Source organism: Dryobates pubescens, chromosome 38, assembly GCF_014839835.1.
Source record: "Dryobates pubescens isolate bDryPub1 chromosome 38, bDryPub1.pri, whole genome shotgun sequence".
Lineage (NCBI taxonomy): Eukaryota > Metazoa > Chordata > Aves > Piciformes > Picidae > Dryobates > Dryobates pubescens.
In genome coordinates, this window is record NC_071649.1 from 1,196,075 (window position 1) to 1,213,694 (window position 17,620).

General features: G+C 48.5%; 1 protein-coding gene across 1 annotated transcript in view; it reads left to right on the top strand.

Moving 5' to 3' along the window:
- NPSR1 (neuropeptide S receptor 1) overlaps positions 1–17,620 on the top strand; it is a 70,054-nt gene that overhangs the window by 15,522 nt on the left and 36,912 nt on the right.

Genomic DNA, 17,620 nt, shown 5'->3' on the forward strand with positions numbered 1-17,620 from the left:
TTCCCTGGGCAGCCTGTGCCAGGGCTTGACAACACTTTCAGGGAAGAATTTTTTCATTCTATCCAAGCTAAACCTCCTGTGGTGGGTTGAAAATTCCCCCCAATATTAAATTTGCCACACCAGCTCAGCTGGAAGCAAATGAAGCCTGTATTTACAAGCAAAACTACAATCTACAATGAAATGCAACTACTAATATTTACAAATATTAGTAATAGAGGGTGGTGAGAGACTGGCACAGGTTGCCCAGGGAGGTGATGGAAGCCTCATCCCTGGAGGTTTTGAAGGCCAGGCTGGCTGTGGCTGTGAGCAAGCTGCTGTAGTGTGAGGTGTCCCTGGCCATGGCAGGGGGTTGGAACTGGCTGATCCTTGAGGTCCTTTCCAAACCTAACAATTCCGTGATTCTATGATTCCATGCTTAGCTCTCAACTCACATAGTAACCTCTTTGAAATTATCTGGGAATTTAAGCACTAAGAAATCAGCTAAGAGTTAATAGCCAAGCTGAACAATAGCACTAATCACTAATCAGCTGATGTAACAAAGAGGAACATTCTGGAACCCCCATTGCATGCTGGAGCATGTCCAGAGAAGGGCCACAAGGATGAGCAGAGGGCTGCAGCTCTGCTTCTATGAGGACAGACTGAGGCTGAGTTGGGGCTGTTCAGTTTGGAGAAGAGAAGGCTCCAAGGAGACCTAATTGTGGCCTTCCAGTATCTGAAGGGGGCTCCAAGAAAGCTGGGGAGGGACTTTGAAGGGTGTCAGGGAGTGATAGGACTGGGGGGGATGCAGCAAAACTACAAGTGAGTAGATTGAGATTGGATATTAGGAAGAAGTTGTTCCCCATGAGGGTGGTGAGAGACTGGCACAGGTTGCCCAGGGAGGTGGTGGCAGCCTCATGCCGGGCAGTTTTGAAGGGGTTCCAACCCCCCTATGGCAGGGGGGTTGGAACTGGATGCTCCTTGAGGTCCCTTCCAACCCTGACAAATCTATGATTCTATGATCACCATATTTGCCTTGCTGTTCAAGTTTGCTTTTAGCCATATTCCCTTTTTTTGTTGCTGTTACTGTTGTTAAAGTGTTTTTCTTGGGAACAGACTCATCTGTGAAGGCTGAAACCAAAGCTAGGTTTCCTACAGGTTTCTATCTCCAAGACAATTTTGTTTCTCAGAAGGTGTAAGCTCTGAAGATTGCCCTGTGAGGAAAGCATTTCTAAACACTCTCCCCCAAATAGATCTCTTCTGCATTTAGCACAAGTTATGCTCTGGGCATAGCTCTCTCTCCTGGCAGGAAACCTCTCACATCTTCCCCGACTTGATGCCATTTCACTCAGCTTCACAGAGTCCCAGAGTCTTTAAGATGTTTGTCTCTGACTGAGTTCTCTGAGTGGTTCAAGAACAAAGGAGAGTGCCTGACAGGCAGCTGGCTTCACAGGCACTGCATCACTCTGGCTATTTTCAGGTGAAAGATGGTTGTTTTCAGACAAGGTGGTTGGTCCACACAGTTATCCCCATTCAGATCACTTTACCCAACGCCTTCTTAGCTCTGCTCTTGAAATGTAAAAGCAGCAGATATAAAGCACCATTATCTGAGTAGCATTGGGCAGGGAATGGCTTTTATTAGCCAACCAGTCCCATGAAAAATGTCATTGTTTGACCAATCCTAAAATCAGTGAAGCAATACCTTAAAAAAAAAAACCCAAACCACAGAGAAGTATTTTACTTCTCATTATTCTTCATCCAACTTCAACTGCTACTGACAGAGGACCTTATTTGAGTTCTTTTTAATGACCAAAGCACATCATTTTTTGGTTTTATTGATGGTTGTTTTTTCCCTCCAACATTTACATCTGGCAATTTGGAGCTGGAAATTTCATGTCTGTTAGCTCTGGTTCAGCCTGCAGAAGAGAAAGTTCCAGGGAGGCCTAATTGCCATTCTCCAGTAGCTGAAGGAGGACTGCAGGGAGGTTGGAGAGGGACTATTTACAGAGGGCTATAGGGATAGGACTAGGGGCAGTGGTTTGAAACTAGAGAAGAGCAGATTTAGACTGGATATTAGGAACAAGTTCTGCACCATGAGGGTGGTGCAACACTGGGAGAGGTTGCCCAGGGAGGTGGTTGAGCTTCCATCCCTGGAAATATTCAAGGTGAGGCTGGACAAGGCTCTGGGCAACCAGATTTAGTGGAGGATGTCCCTGCTGACTGCAGGGGCTGAGGAGGGGTTGGACTGGATGACTTTTGGTTGTGCCTTCCAACCTGGGTGATTCTATGATTGTATTTAGCAGAAATCAGTAGCTTAAGAATAGTCTTAGGTATTTTTTGTTGTTGTTGACTGTTAAGGGTAGGAGGACATGCAAGGCTCTTTACCATATGCCTAATCTTATGCCACAGGCTGGCAGCCTGACAGCCTGTGTAGGTGTTGCTGTGGCTGCAGGGAAGAAAGGAAGTATAAAAAGAGTATCAGCTGACTTCTGTGGTGCCTTACATATGAACAGAAGAACAAAAGCTGACCTATACAAAGTATTTAGCTGCAGCCTATGTTGTCGTATAAATACCGAATGCTAAGGGATGGCTTGAGATGAGACTTGTTGGAGAGGATCCAGAGGAGGCCACAGAAATTATCAGAGGGCTGGAAAACTTCTGGGATGAGGAAAAGCTGAGAGAGTTGGGATTGTTCAGCCTGGAAGACTCCAGGGAGGGCTTATTTCAGCCTTTCAGTGCTTAAAGAGGATCTCTAAGATGGGGCCAATCTTTTTAGCAGCAGAAAAAAGGGCAAGGATTTGAAACTCAAAGAGGGGAGATTCAGACTGGAGAGAAGGAAGACTGTTTTTACATTGAAGGTGGTGAACACTTGCCCAGGTTGCCCAGAGAGGTGGTAGAAACCTGATCCTGGAAGCATTGCAGGTCGGGTTGGATGCAGCTCAGAGCAACCTGATGCAGTTGAAGATGCCCCTGCTAACTGCAGGGAGGTTGAACTACATGACCTTTAAAGGTCTTTTCCAACCCAAACAACTCTGATTTCCTGTGATTCTATGAGAATGGCATTAAAGGGGGCAGGAGTTGATCTGTTAGAGGGTAGGAGGGCTCTGCAGAGGGACCTGGACAGGCTGGACAGATGGGCAGAGTCCAAGGGCATGAGACTGAACACATCCAAGTGCCAGGTTCTACACATTGGCCACAACAACCCCATGCAGTGCTACAGGCTGGGGTCAGAGTGGCTGGAGAGCAGCCAGGCAGAAAGGGACCTGGGGATACTGGTTGATAGTAGGCTGAACATGAGACAGCAGTGTGCCCAGGTGGCCAAGAAAGTCAATTGCATCCTGGCCTGCATCAGGAATAGTGTGGCCAGGAGGAGCAGGGAAGTCATTGTGCCCTGTACTCAGCACTGGTTAGGCCACACCTTGAGTCCTGTGTCCAGTTCTGGGCTCCTCAGATTAGGAAAGATGTTGAGCTGCTGGAAGGTGTCCAGAGAAGGGCAACAAAGCTGGGGAGGGGTCTGGAGCACAGCCCTGTGAGGAGAGGCTGAGGGAGCTGGGCTTGCTTAGCCTGGAGAAGGGGAGGCTCAGGGGACACCTTCCTGCTGTCTAAAACTACCTGAAGGGAGGTTGTAGCCAGGTAGGGGTTGGTCTCTTCTCCCAGGCAAGCAGCACCAGAAGAAGAGGACACAGTCTCAAGCTGCAGCAGGGGAGGTTTAGGCTTGAGGTTAGGAAAAAGTTCTTCATAGAAAGAGTAACTGACCATTGGAATGTGCTGCCCAGGGAGGTGGTGGAGTCACCATCACTGGAGGTGTTTAGGAAGAGACTTGATGGGGTGCTTGGTGCCGTGGTTTAGTTGATTAGATGGTGTTGGATGATAGGTTGGACTTGATGATCTCAAAGGTCTTCTCCAACCTGGTCTATTCTATTCTATTCTATTCTATTCTATTCTATTCTATTCTATTCTATTCTATCTACTCCAGCATACATAGATGCAGTAGTTAGCCGCTTTCCATACAGCTATCATAAGGGCACATCTCTTTCCATTTCTAAAGCAATGCTGCATCAAATCATTGATACAAGTTTGGAGGTTTACATAGAATCATAGAATGGCTTAGGTTGGAAGGGACCTTTGAGATCATCTACTCCAGCATATACAGATGCAGGAGTTAGCAGCTTTCCATGCAGCTATTCTAAGAGACAAGGAGGTGTTACACTGACTGCTTTGATGGACTGTGTCTGTCCTTCAACATCCTTCCCCTTTGTGTGACTTCACGGAATGGAGATGTCTTGTGACTCCCTGATCTGTACAAAAGCTTAATAGAATAACACCATTACCCAAATGAACATGTAGAGCAATATTAACAGAAAATTGTCTCTCTTCCAGCTTTTCACCTGGAAAAAATGGTAGCTGTAATATTCCTGCACTTTAGAGAAATCCTACAGATGAATTCATCAGTTTTACAAGTGCCTCAGACATCGCAGCGATAACGAGCATTAGCAGTTAATTGCATAGAGCTAATTAGCAGCTTGCTCAGCAAGTCACCTTAATGGAGTAGGACTATTGGCAGCCAAAGAGCCCACAGAGTTCCAAGTTCTGCTAGAAAACTCATACCTTGCCAGCTGGGTCGTGGCTGGAACCTGCCTCCTGATTTGCTTGGCTGACCACGCAGGACCCAGTGAAGTAATGCAGAATGCTGAACTGGATTGCAGTTTAGTGCAACAGTGCTGACTGAGGGAGCTGGGGATGGTTAGTTTGGAAAAGAGGAGGCTGAGGGGACACCTCACTGCTCTCTACAAGTACCTCAGAGGACATGTAGGAGAGGCTGCTCCTGGTCTCTTCTCACAGGTAATTAGGGATAGAACAGGAGGGAACAGCCTCAAGCTGTGACTGGGTAGGGTTAGACTGGTCGTTAGGAAACGTTTTTTCATGGCAAGAGTGGTCAGGGATTGGAATGAACTGCCCAGGGAGGTGGTGGAGTCCCCAAGCCTGGCTGTGTTTCAAGGTGGTTTGGATGTGGTGCTTGGGGCTCTGGTTTAGGGGTGAGCCTTGCAGAGTAGGGTTCTGGGTTGGACTCAGTGGTCCTGAGTGTCTGTTCCTGTTCCAGCCTGAGTGTTTCTGTGACTCTGTGAAAATCCTCTCTTAGAAAATCCTGTCCTGTGTACAGCTGCAGGTAGTGGGATGGGGGAAGATGGTTCTGCTGCTCTTCTGCAAAAACAAAGTGAAGAGAGGAGATTTTATCATAGCAACAGGTCTGAAGGCAGCAGAGCAGGGGAGCTCAGAAGGACAGTAATCATCATGTATCCAGCAGCATTTCCAGATATTTGTGGCTTTCTCCCCTTTCCACACTCCTATTTTCTGCTAATTTGGGGGGGGGGGGGGGGGGGGGGGGGGGGGGGGTGAGGGGGGTGTGAGGGGAGAGGGGAGGGAGAAATGAAGGCTGAGGAAAAGTGAGAGGCATCAGTATCCTATCTGCAGAAAAGAAGACTTGAAAGAATTGTACTGCAGAGTTCATTGGTAGGATTGAAAGAAGGATGTCTGCATTTCTTGTGTTCATTATGCCCTAAAAGCTCTTGAAACTGTCATTAATGGATGGTAATGGAAGAGTCTCTGCTGCTGGATCTGCTGCTCTGCACTACATGTTCCCGTCACTGCTGAAAAGGACAAGTCAAAATCAGGAAGGGAGGGAGGTATTAATATTCCCTCAGGCTCAGGTGCTGGAATTTGCTGGAGTAGCCAACAGCAGCTAAACTCCCCAGTTTGGGAAGAAGCCTAATTCCCAAACACTTAGCTGGAAGTCCAACAGCTCTGCAAACCACCTGGGTTTGGATATGGCTTTAAAAAAATACAGGGCAATAAGTAGCTCATCTCCACCTTTCCCCCTGCAGGCTAGAGAAACCATAGTGGTCTGTGCAGCTGTTCATTGTGCATTCACATAATCAATGAGAATCAATTTAGCAGGAGCAGAAATGGTCTCCAGGAGTAAACAGAGGAATACTAATGCTGCTTATTCAGTGCATCCCATGAAACTATGCAGAGATCTCTGGATTGGGAGTGAACCAGGAAATTAATTGCATGGCTGTACCAGTTGCCTAGAGAAGAAGCCTAATTGTGGCCTTGCAGTATCTGAAGGGGGCTACAAGAAAGCTGGGGAGGGATTTTTTAGGGTGTCAGGGAGTGATAGGATTGGGGGAAATGAAAAGAATAACTAGAAGTGGGTAAATACAGATTGGATGTTAGGAAGAAGTTGTTCCCCATGAGGGTAGTGAGACACTGGAACAGGTTGCCCAGGGAAGTGGTGGAAGCCTCATCCCTGCAAGCTGCTGCAGTGTGAGGTGTCCCTGGCCATGGCAGGGGGGTTGGAACTGGCTGATCCTTGAGGTCCCTTCCAACCCTGACAATTCTATGATTCTGTGATTTTCCATCCTGATTCTGCCAAGAGGACTGCTTCAGGAACTGAAAACCAAGATGGAAGTTACTTTAAATTAGGGATATATAAACATCAGTAAGATAGATGTGGCCACTGCCTGCAGTACCCTGTGGTAGCTTGTGGCAAGCCAAAGTTGATATCCATTGCCATTTCTGGCAATTTAATTGCCATCTAGCAGGAACTCAGCTCCTCCTTTGAACCTTTGAAGATGACTCATTGTCCTCTAGGTTGTAATAAGTAGGTTGGACACTGAGACAATCCAATTCCAGCTTGATATAGAATCATAGATTTGTGGTTGGAAGGGACCTCAAGGAAAGGTGGCCTGGAAGGACTGGCAGCAGCCCTGTGGTCTGTCACAGCTGCATTGCTTTTGTCTTCTATGTACATGGGCAAGAGACTTGAACAGTTTGCCCAGGGAAGTGGTGGAAGCCTCATCCCTGGAGGTTTTGAAGGCCAGGCTGGATGTGGCTGTGAGCAACCTGCTGTAGTATGAGGTGTCCCTTGCCATGGCAGGGGGGTTGGAATTGGATGATCCTTGAGGTCCTTTCCAACTCTAACAATTCTATGGTTCTAAGTCAAGGATGTAAGCCAGGAAATACTAAGAAACAGAGATGGAGCTGATCTGGATGCAGTAGCCAGAGAGTTTTAGTCTAGAATATATTACTCCCAAAAGCAGGCTGGTTAGTGCCCAACCATGGCTGGTTGGACACTCTGAGGCCACCATGGCTGGTTAGTGTCCAACCAGGGAGCTCTTGTAGAGCTGGGATACTCTTAGACTGTAGAAATGAGCTCTGGGTTTGCTGGCCAGTGCTTCTTTCACTTCAGTTTCTAGTGCCAAAATGAATTCAAAGTGTTTTTAACCAGCCTGGCCCTGAGCTTGTGTCCTCTATGTTTTACCATATGCTGATGTATCTTTAGGTACCTTCTGGGCTACCTGATAAGTCCAGGGCTGGACACAATACTTGTGTTTCATAGAATCAATAAGGTTGGAAAAGACCTCAGAGAACATCAACTCCAACCCAATTAGTGCTGCTCCAGCTCAAACCAGCAGTGTGCCCAGGTGGCCAAGAAGGCCAATGGCATCCTGGCCTGCATTAGGAACACTGTGGCCAGCAGGAGCAGGGAAGTCATTCTGCCCTGTACTCAGCACTGGTTAGGCCACACCTTGAGTCCTGTGTCCAGTTCTGGGCCCCTCAGTTTAAGAAGGACTTTGAGACACTTGAACGTGTCCAGAGAAGGGCAACAAGGCTGGGGAGAGGCCTTGAGCACAGCCCTACGAAGAGAGGCTGAGGGAGCTGGGATTGTTTAGCCTGGAGACAAGGATGCTCAGGGGAGACCATATTGCTCTGTACAACTACCTGAAGGGAGGCTGTACGCAGGAGGGAGTTGGTCTCTTCTCCCAGGCAAGCAGCACCAGAAGAAGAGGACACAGTCTCAAGCTGCACCAGGGGAAGTTTAGGCTGGAGGTGAGGAGAAAGTTCTTCACTGAGAGAGTCATTTGCCATTGGAATGTGCTGCCCAGGGAGGTGGTGGAGTCACCATCCCTGAGGTGTTCAAGAGGAGACTGGATGTGGCACTTGGTGCCATGGTCTAGTCATGAGGTCTGTGGTGACAGATTGGACTCGATCTTTGAGGTCTCTTCCAACCTTGGTGATTCTGTGATTCTGTGTCACTGTGGCTGCTCATATTGTGGACATTCACCTTCTGGATATTGATAAGCCCTGATAAGATCCTCTCTCAGTCTTCTCCAGGCTAAGCAGCACCAGGTCTCTCAGCCTTTCCTTGTAAGAGAGATCCTCCTGTCCCCTCCTCTTCTTTGTAGCCCTCTGCTGGACTTTCTCCAGTAGTTCTCTTTTGAACTGGGGAGCCCAGAACTGGACACAGTACCCCAAATGTGCCTTCACTGGGGCAGAGTAGAGGGGGAGTAGAACTTCCCACGACCTGCTGGCCATGATCTTCTTCATGCACCCCAGGACATCATTTGCCTTCTTGTCCAGGAGGGCGCATTGCTGGCTCATGGTTGACTTATTCACCAGGGCTCCCAGGTCCTTCTCTGGTCAAGCCCCTAACCTGTACTGGTTCATGGGGTTGTTCCCATGGAGGACTCTACACTTGCCCTTGTTGAGCTTCAGTAGGTTCATTTGTTGAGCTTACCAGCAAACCACACTCTTGACACCTGTCCTGCTGAACTGGAAGGAGAGTCAGAGTCAAACCCAAGCCGTGACAGGCAGGCAAGTGCAAGCTGCCAGCTGTAAAGCCACAGCAGCAGCTCCAGCAGAGCACAGCTCAGTGTATCACAGCACATTAGAAGTATTAAAGCATTTCAGCTTGTGGAGTTTAGAAGTTATGAGCATAAAGGGCATTTGCCTTTTAATAATGTTTTTTTGTGAGCTGCCTGAGTGGTTCACAAGCAGTTCAATATCCCCTGCTGCACTCCATTACTGCTGCCTTCCAGAAGACTGCTTGGGAAGTGCAACAAAGAAAATGACTCTGATCAAAGTGAAATTGCAATACACAACTGCATTCCTGGGAGGCCTCTACCCAGTTAATACAAGCAGACTGGTGAAAAAATGCATTCAACAAGATCCATCAGAAGGAAAAACCACAAACCAAAGCAGTGCTTCCCAAGGCATGCCTTCTGCAGGTGTGCTTTTAAATGACCCTGTGCTTCACTGACAGGGTTTGCAATGTCCAAGTGAATATGGAAGGCTCTGGGAAAAGGAAATGCTTTGGACTTTGAGTTTTCTTGTCTTTACTTTTTTTCTTGCAGCTCCTTCTGTGCAGAGAGTGTCACAAACAGAATACAGAATTAAGCAGGTTGGAAATGACCTCAGAGATCATTGAGTCCAACCTATCACCCAGCACCATCTAATCAGCTAAACCTTGGCACCAAGTGCCTCATCCAGGCTCTTCTTAAACACCTCCAGTGATGGTGACTCCACCACCTCCCTGGGCAGCACATCCCAATGGCCAATCTCTCTTTTTGTGAAGAATTTCTGCCTAACATCCAGCCTAAACCTCCCCTGGTGCAACTTATCATAGAATCAATAAGGTTGGAAAACACCTCAAAGATCGTCAAGTCCAACCTATCACCCAACACCTCATGACTAACTAAACCATGGCACCAAGTGCCACATCCAAGCCTTTTTTGAACACCTCCAGGGACGGTGACTCCACCACCTCCCTGGGCAGCACATTCCAATGGCTAATAACTCCCTCTGTGAAGAACTTTCTCCTCACCTTCAGCCTAAATTTCCCCTGACACAGCTTGAGACTGTGTCCTCTTGTTCTGGTGCTGCTTGCCTGGGAAGAGACCAACCCCCACCTGGCTACAACCTCCCTTCAGTTAGTTGTAGACAGCAAGAAGGTCTCCCCTGAGCTTCCTCTTCTTCGGGCTAAGCAACCCCAGCTCCCTCAGCCTCTCCCCACAGGGCTGTGCTCCGGACCCCTCCCCGGCTTTGTTGCCCTTCTCTGGACACCTTCAATGTCCTTCTTAAAGGGAGGAGCCCAGAACTGGACACAGGACTCAAGGTGTGGCCTAACCAGTGCTGAGTTCAGGGCAGAATGACTTCCCTGCTCCTGCTGGCCACACTATTCCTGATGCAGACCAGGATGCCATTGGCCTTCTTGGCCACCTGGGCACACTGCTGGCTCACGTTCAGCCTACTATCAACCAGTACCCCCAGGTCCCTCTCTGTTTGGCAGCTCTCCAGCCACTCTGAGCCCAGCCTGTAGCACTGCATGGGGTTGCTGTGGCTAAAGTGCAGCACCCAGCACTTGGACTTGTTAAATGCCATCCTGTTGGACTCTGCCCATCTGTCCAGCCTGGCAAGGTCCCTCTGCAGAGCCCTTCTCCCACCTTGGTGTCATCTGCAATTTTACTGATGACTGGCTCAACCCCCTCATGCAGATCATCTCCAAACATATTAAGCTTGAGACTGTGTCCTCTTGTTCTTTCACAGGTTGTCTGGGAGAAATATTTTGCTCTTCCTCAGGACTAATTTGGTCATCCTGAATTGTTACAAATAGGTGGGCTGCCTGCTCTAGCAAGAGAGCTTTTCATGCATTTTCAGATGTGTTACCAAATCCTTCACCACCCACTCATTAGCCTATCAAAAGCATTTCCAAGTGCCTGCTGTGGCAGGTTGGCTTTGTTTTCAGCAAACAATGTTTCCATAATGTATTTAGTTTTCTTTTTCTCGTTTTTTATTTAAATGCTTTGCAGAAAATCATATACTCACAGAATGGTCAGGGTTGGAAGGGACCTCAAGGATCAGCCAGTTCCAACCCCTCTGCCCTGGCCAGGGACACCTCACACTACAGCAGCTTGCTCACAGCCACAGCCAGCCTGGCTGCAAAAGCCTCCAGGGATGAGGCTGCCACCACCTCCCTGGGCAACCTGTGCCAGTGTCTCACCACCCTCATGGGGAAGAGCTTCTTCCTAACATCTAATCTGAATCTATTCACTTGCAGTTTTGCTCCATCCCCCCCTGTCCTGTCACTCCCTGACACCCTCAAAAGTCCTTCCCCAGCTTTCTTGTAGCCCCCTTCAGATTCTGGAAGGCTACAATTGGGTCTCTTCAGAGCCTTCTCTTCTCCAGACTGAACAACCCCAACTCCCTCAGTCTATCCTCATAGCACAGCAGTTCCAGCCCTCTGGTCACCCTTGTGGCCCTTCTCTGGACACTTTTCAGCACCTCCTGTAATAGGGGCTCCAGAGAAGATAGTGATGTTCTAAATTCAGCCAGCTGCTGGATTTATACAGTCTGTGGCTTTATCTGTTTCTCCTAAGAGCTTGCTAAGTATATTCACATTGCTTTTCCTTTGACCATTCAGAGCTCCAGTGTGTAAAGCCTTTGACACAGACTTCTCTGTGGAGTTGCTTTCCAGCAGGCCAACCCCTAACCTGTACTGGTGCATGGGGTTTTTTCCCCTCCCCAGGTGCAGGACTCTGCCCTCACACTTGTTGAACTTCCTTAGGTTCCCCTTCCCCCAGCACACTCTTTATTTCTGTTAGTATCATTCCTTGGGAAAAAGCAAAGCAGCAGCAGCAGCACCTTTAAGTCTGTCTGGCAAAGCCTTGGTGCCTGTTTAATAGCTCTTTTCACAAGTGATTGTCTTGAAAGCAGCCCCCTGTTTGGAGAAGGCAGGGTGCAAGGAGAGCAGCTGGGGTTATATTCTCATCACACATGGCACACCCCCAGCGTGGCACAGGGAGGCACAAAGGGTAAGAGGTGAACTCAGGGTTTTCTTGGGGGCCCCAGAGCAAAAAGCATACAGCAGGAAGGCTGATATTTTGCTAACCTTTTCTGTGTCCTGGTGGTAACCCTGAGCATGCTTTGCAGGTGCATTCAGGAGGCAGTGGACCAGGCTGTGTGGGTTTTTACGTCAGCAGCAGTCAGCTTCAGCTCTGTCAATTTGTGCCCATTTATAGGAAGGCTTAATTCTTGTTTTGACAGCTACAGAATTGTTCTGTGGTCCTGAAGGACTGATTATGTTTTTCCTACCTTCAGTCTGTTTCAGACATTTAAATCCTGATGACAGTTGTGCTCTGTTTGGTTGTGTTTCTAATAAAAGGTGCTTGGCAGCCTAGTCTCTATAATCCCATGGGCCCAGCATCCCTGCAGCAAGGGGAGAAGTGGATTTCATTCCAAGCTGTCTCTAAACTGCATGGATTCCTGCTTGATTCCCTCCTGGTTGTCATCTGACAAAGACAGTGTAGTTACTCTGTGTAAGACTTAGGCTGCTGTTGATAAATGAATGTAGATGTGTGGGGTTCCCTGCTGCTGGTGGTAGTGTTGAAAGAAAGGATTGCATGGCCATGGAAGACCATAGAACTGTTGAGGTTGGAAGAGACCTTTGGGGTCATTGTATCCAACCACTCACTCAGAGCCCACAGTCCCACCACTACTGCTAAACTACTGCCACTAAACCACGTCCCTAAGCACCACACCTACACAACTCTTAAATACCACCAGGGATGGTGACTCCATCACCTCCCTGGGCAGCCTGCTCCAGTGGCTGGGAATCCTGTCTAGGAAGAACTTTTTCCTAACATCCAACTTGAAACTTCCTTGGCACAAGTTGAGGCCATCTCCTCTTGCCCTCACACTTGTTGCATGTGAGAACAGACTGACACCCATCTCTCTCCAGCCTCCTCTGAGGTATTTGTAGAGAGCAATGAGCTCTCCCTTCAGCATCCTCTTCTCCAGACTAAACAATCCCAGTACCCTCAGCTGCTCCTCAACAGACCCTTCACCAGCTTTATTGCCCTTCTCTGGACATGCTCCACTACCTCAACGTCCTTCTTGCAGTTAGGGGCTCAAAACTGAACCCAGTATTCAAGGTGTGACCTCAGCAGGGGGATAATCACATCCCTAGACCTGCTGGCCACAGTGCCTAATGGTCTAAGCACTGAAGGATTCTGAGCCTTGGAGAGAGGCACCAGGAGTAAAGACTCTTCCAGGGAAAGCTGAGAAAGAAGCAGTATGGCCATAATGAGTGTGTTTTACTCTGGTTTTACTCCATTTTACTCTTTTACTCTGTGTGTTACTGTGTTTTACCTTCACAGAGAGAGTAACTGGCCAATGGAATGTGCTGCCCAGGGACGTGGTGGAGTCACCATCCCTGGAGGTGTTCAAAAAAGGCTTGGATGTGGCACTTGGAGCCATGGTTTAGTTGTCAGGAGGTGTTGGGTGACAGGTAACAGGTTGGAGTTAATGATCTCTGAGGTCTTTTCCAACCTGGTTGATTCTTATCATAGAATCAATAAGGTTGGAAAAGACCTCAAAGATCATCAAGTCCAACCTGTCACCCAAGACTTCATGACTACTAAACCATGGAGCCAAGTGCCACGTCCAAACCCCTCTTGAACACATCCTATGATCATTCAAGGTCTCATTAGCTCCTGTTACACCACAGGGCTTGAAGCTTTTGCTATCAGATGTAGAAATACATCCTGAACACCTTGCAGCCCATCAGCTGTACCACAGCATTTCTAATTGCAGTCAAATGGAAATGCTGTTGGAGAAGAGCCTTTGCACACACTGAAAAGCACTGAGACGAAAAGCTGCATTCAGAAGGTTGGGATTTTTTTTCCCTTCCTATCCCCTTCTTGCAGTGATATTTATTTGTCACCTTGAGTTAGGCTGTGGTAGTGCCACCAATCAGAGAACACTTTTTCTATCCCCCACCTTTCCAAAGGGCTGTAGGACAAACCAGCAGCATTTGCAGGCGGAGCTTCCTCACCTGCTGATCTGCACAACTCACATCCATGTGCTTCCCAGCTCTTCTGCAGACAGTCACTTCCTTTGACTCCTTTGCCTAGCTGGTTACCAAATGTTTACAGAGGTTTAACAGGATTTATGGACTTCAGATCAAAGATATCACATATGGCACTGCAGAGACTCCGTTGTTCTACTAGGACCAAATGCTTAGAAGTCTATTTTGGCCAATAAGATCATCCCAGTGACAGGACTGAGCTCCAAACCATGCGTAAGGAAGTCTTCAGCCTGTTCTGCCACTGCAGTATGTTGAATGGAAAGCAGCTCAGTATGCAGTCGCAGGAGCTGCCTTTCCTGTGTGGTGACTTCACAAGGCAGCTATCCAGTGAATCTTACCAGTAAGCTTTTTGCTCATGAATAGAATGAACTAGGTTGGAAAAGACCTCAGAGATCATTGAGTCCAACCTATCACCCAACACCATCTCATCAACTAAACCATGACACCAAGTGTCTCATCCAGGATCTTCTTAAACACCTCTAGGGATGGTGACTCCACCACCTCCCTGGGCAGCACATTCCAATGGCCAATCTCTCTCTCTGTGAGGAATTTCTTCCTAACATCCAGCCTAAACTTCCCCTGGCACAGCTTGAGACTGTGTCCTCTTGTTCTGGTGCTGGGTGCCTGGGAGAAGAGACCAACCCTGATCTGGCTACAACGTCCCTTCAGGTAGTTGTGGACAGCAATAAGGTCTCCACTGAGCCTCCTCTTCTCCTGGCTAAGCAACACCAGCTCCCTCAGACTCTCCTCATAGGGCTTGTGCCTGTGAACAGCTGCAAGCTGTCTCTGTTCCCACACCAAATGAACAGAACTGAACAGAACAGAACAGAATAGACCAGACCAGACCAGACAAGGTTGGGAAAGAACTTTGAGATCATCAAGTCCAACCTATCACCCAACACCATCTAATCAACTAAAGCAGAATATAATGCACATGGAATGGAATCCCTTCCTGGCCAGTTTAGGGTTACCTGTCCTGTGAAGACACATCTCCTTCCCCTGTGGCTGCTATGTCACAAGCCAGTCAAGTGGAGGCCACCCAGGGGGTACCAAACCATGCTCCCCCGTGAACTAAAAAGCCCCTGTGGGCATACACTGGCAGTGCCCTTCTGGGCCTTCTCAAATTGCTTAAAGCTAGCAGGTAGCTCTGCAGACAGCATCCTGGAAAGCAGCTGAACACTGGCCCATCTCTGACATCAGCTGCAGGATGCATCTCCAAAGTACTCTCTGAATGCACTGGAAAGGGATGGCAAAAGCAGTGTTGAGGAGAGGGAAATGAAGAGACAGCTGAGGTGTGCTCCCTTCTCCTTCCCTCCCCTCCTGAGAGCACTGAGCTAAGGAAAAGGGAGGTTGGCCCCCACATTGTCTTCCTTCAGAGGGAGGCTGAACTACCATTTGCAACTTGCTTGGCAGATGCTCAGAGCATCAGGAGCTGGAGGATATGCCGAGGTGAAGCTCTCTCAATGTGTACTACTTTGAACTGATGAATATTTCATCACTGGAGAGAGAGAGCCTATGAATCAATAATTCAGGAGTAAGGGGATGGGTCTGAACCACTGCTGGAGGATTCATTTCACTTTTTGAAACACTAAAATTGTGTGGTTTCTCTGAAGTCCACCTTCATTACATACACCCACAACTTTCTCAGTGAAGCCTTCAAGCCACTTTTGCACAGCAGAGGAACGATCACCCCTTGGCCCTTCACTCTAATCAATGGGCAACATCCAACACTCAAACCATGACATTCACAGAGTCACAGAGCTGTCAGGGTTGGAAAGGACCTCAAGGAGCCTCTAGTTCCACCCCCCCTGCCATGGGCAGGGACACCTCACCCTACAGCAGGTTGCTCACAGCCACATCCAGCCTGCCCTTCAAAACCTCCAGGGATGAGGCTTCCACCACCTCCCTGGGTAACCTGTGCCAGTCTCTCATGGGGAAGAACTTCTTCCTAACATCCAATCTGAATCTACACATTTCTAGTTGTTTTTTTCAGTCCCCCCAGTCCTATCACTCCCTGACACACTCAAAAATCCCACCCCAGCTTTCCTGTAGCCCCCTTCAGATACTGGAAGGCCACAATTAGGTCTCCTGGGAGCCTTCTCTTCTCCAGACTCAACAACCCCAACTCCCTCAGCCTGTCCTCATAGCAGAGCAGCTCCAGCCCTCTGCTCATCCTCCTGACCTTTCCCTTCCTTGGGTAGGTGTGACAGCAGGCATCACACAAGTGCTGGGTGGAGAAAGCTTCAGGAGGTTACCTTCCCTCTGGAATGAGAAAGAGTAGAGAGGAAGAAAATAGGGTTGGGAAAGCTTGGGAGAGGAAAGAGTAAAACAGTATGAATTGAACAATAAAATGATAAGGAGGGAAGCAACACAGCTGCGTGCAACAGCACTGATGTCCTTGCTCTAATTTCATTTTGAACTGAGCCTTGAAGATAAAAAAGAGATGACTGAAGAACAAGGAGAGATAAAGGATTGGAGAAAAAAATAGGACATAAAGGATTACTGATAAAGAAAAAAATAATCCTAGTTTTCTAGTGAAGCAAAACAAGAGTTAAGCTGAGATCTGCTTCCAGCTGGAAAGATCTGGAGTTTCAGAGGGGCTTAGAGGAAGCTAATTTTGCAAAACCCAGAGGTGATGTGGCCATCTCCACTCACCTTTGATGGAGATGTGGGTACAGACAGGACCTACATACAGCCCAGGGCTGATGTGGCCATCTCAACTCACCTTTGATGGAGATGTGGGTACAGACAGGACCTACATACAGCCCAGGGCTGATGTGGCCATCTCCACTCACCTTTGCAGGAGATGTGGGTACAGACAGGACCTACATACAGCCCAGGGCTGATGTGGCCATCTCAACTCACCTTTGATGGAGATGTGGGTACAGACAGGACCTACACACAGCCCAGGGCTGATGTGGCCATCTCCACTCACGTTTGATGGAGATGTGGGTACAGACAGGACCTACATACAGCCCAGGGCTGATGTGGCCATCTCCACTCACCTTTGGAGGAGATGTGGGTACAGACAGGACCTACATACAGCCCAGGGCTGATGTGGCCATCTCCACTCACGTTTGATGGAGATGTGGGTACAGACAGGACCTACATACAGCCCAGGGCTGATGTGGCCATCTCCACTCACCTTTGGAGGAGATGTGGGTACAGACAGGACCTACATACAGCCCAGGCCATCTCATCTCATCACCTCACACCCTTTGATAAACAATGGGGAGAAAAAGGCACTTCAAGGGTGCAGCTCATCTGATCCATCTGCAATCCCAGCCAGGCTAAAACCCAGCCCAAAGGGCAGCAGCAAGTTGTGGTCACAGGAAACCAGCTGTGGGCTCTGGCACACAGAGGCATCCTGCCTTATCTGTCTAAATGGATTTGCATTAAGAGAACAAGAAAATAAATACACAAAATTTTGTTTTCTGAGACTCTTCCAGGTGTGTCCAGTTCTGGGCACCTCAATTTAAGAAGGATATTGAGATACTTGAATGTGTTCAGAGAAGGGCAATGAGGCTGGGGAGGGGTCTGGAGCATAGCCCTGTGAGGAGAGGCTGAGGGAGCTGGGGTTGCTTAGCCTGGAGAAGAGGAGGCTCAGGGGAGACCTTCTTGCTCTCTACAACTACCTGAAGGGAGGTTGTAGCCAGGTGGGGCTGCTTGCCTTCTCCCAGGCAAGCAGCACCAGAACAAGAGTACACAGTCTCAAGCTGTGCCAGGGGAGGTTTAGGCTGGAGTTGAGGAGAAAGTTCTTCCCAGCAAGAGAGATTTGCCATTGGAATGTGTTGCCCAGGGAGGTGGTGGAGTCACTGTTCCTGGAGGCTTGGATGTGGCACTTGGAGCCATGGTTTAGTTAGTCATGAGGTGCTGGGTGACAGGCTGGACTTGATGATCTCTGAGGTCTTTTCCAACCTTATTGATTCTATGATTCCT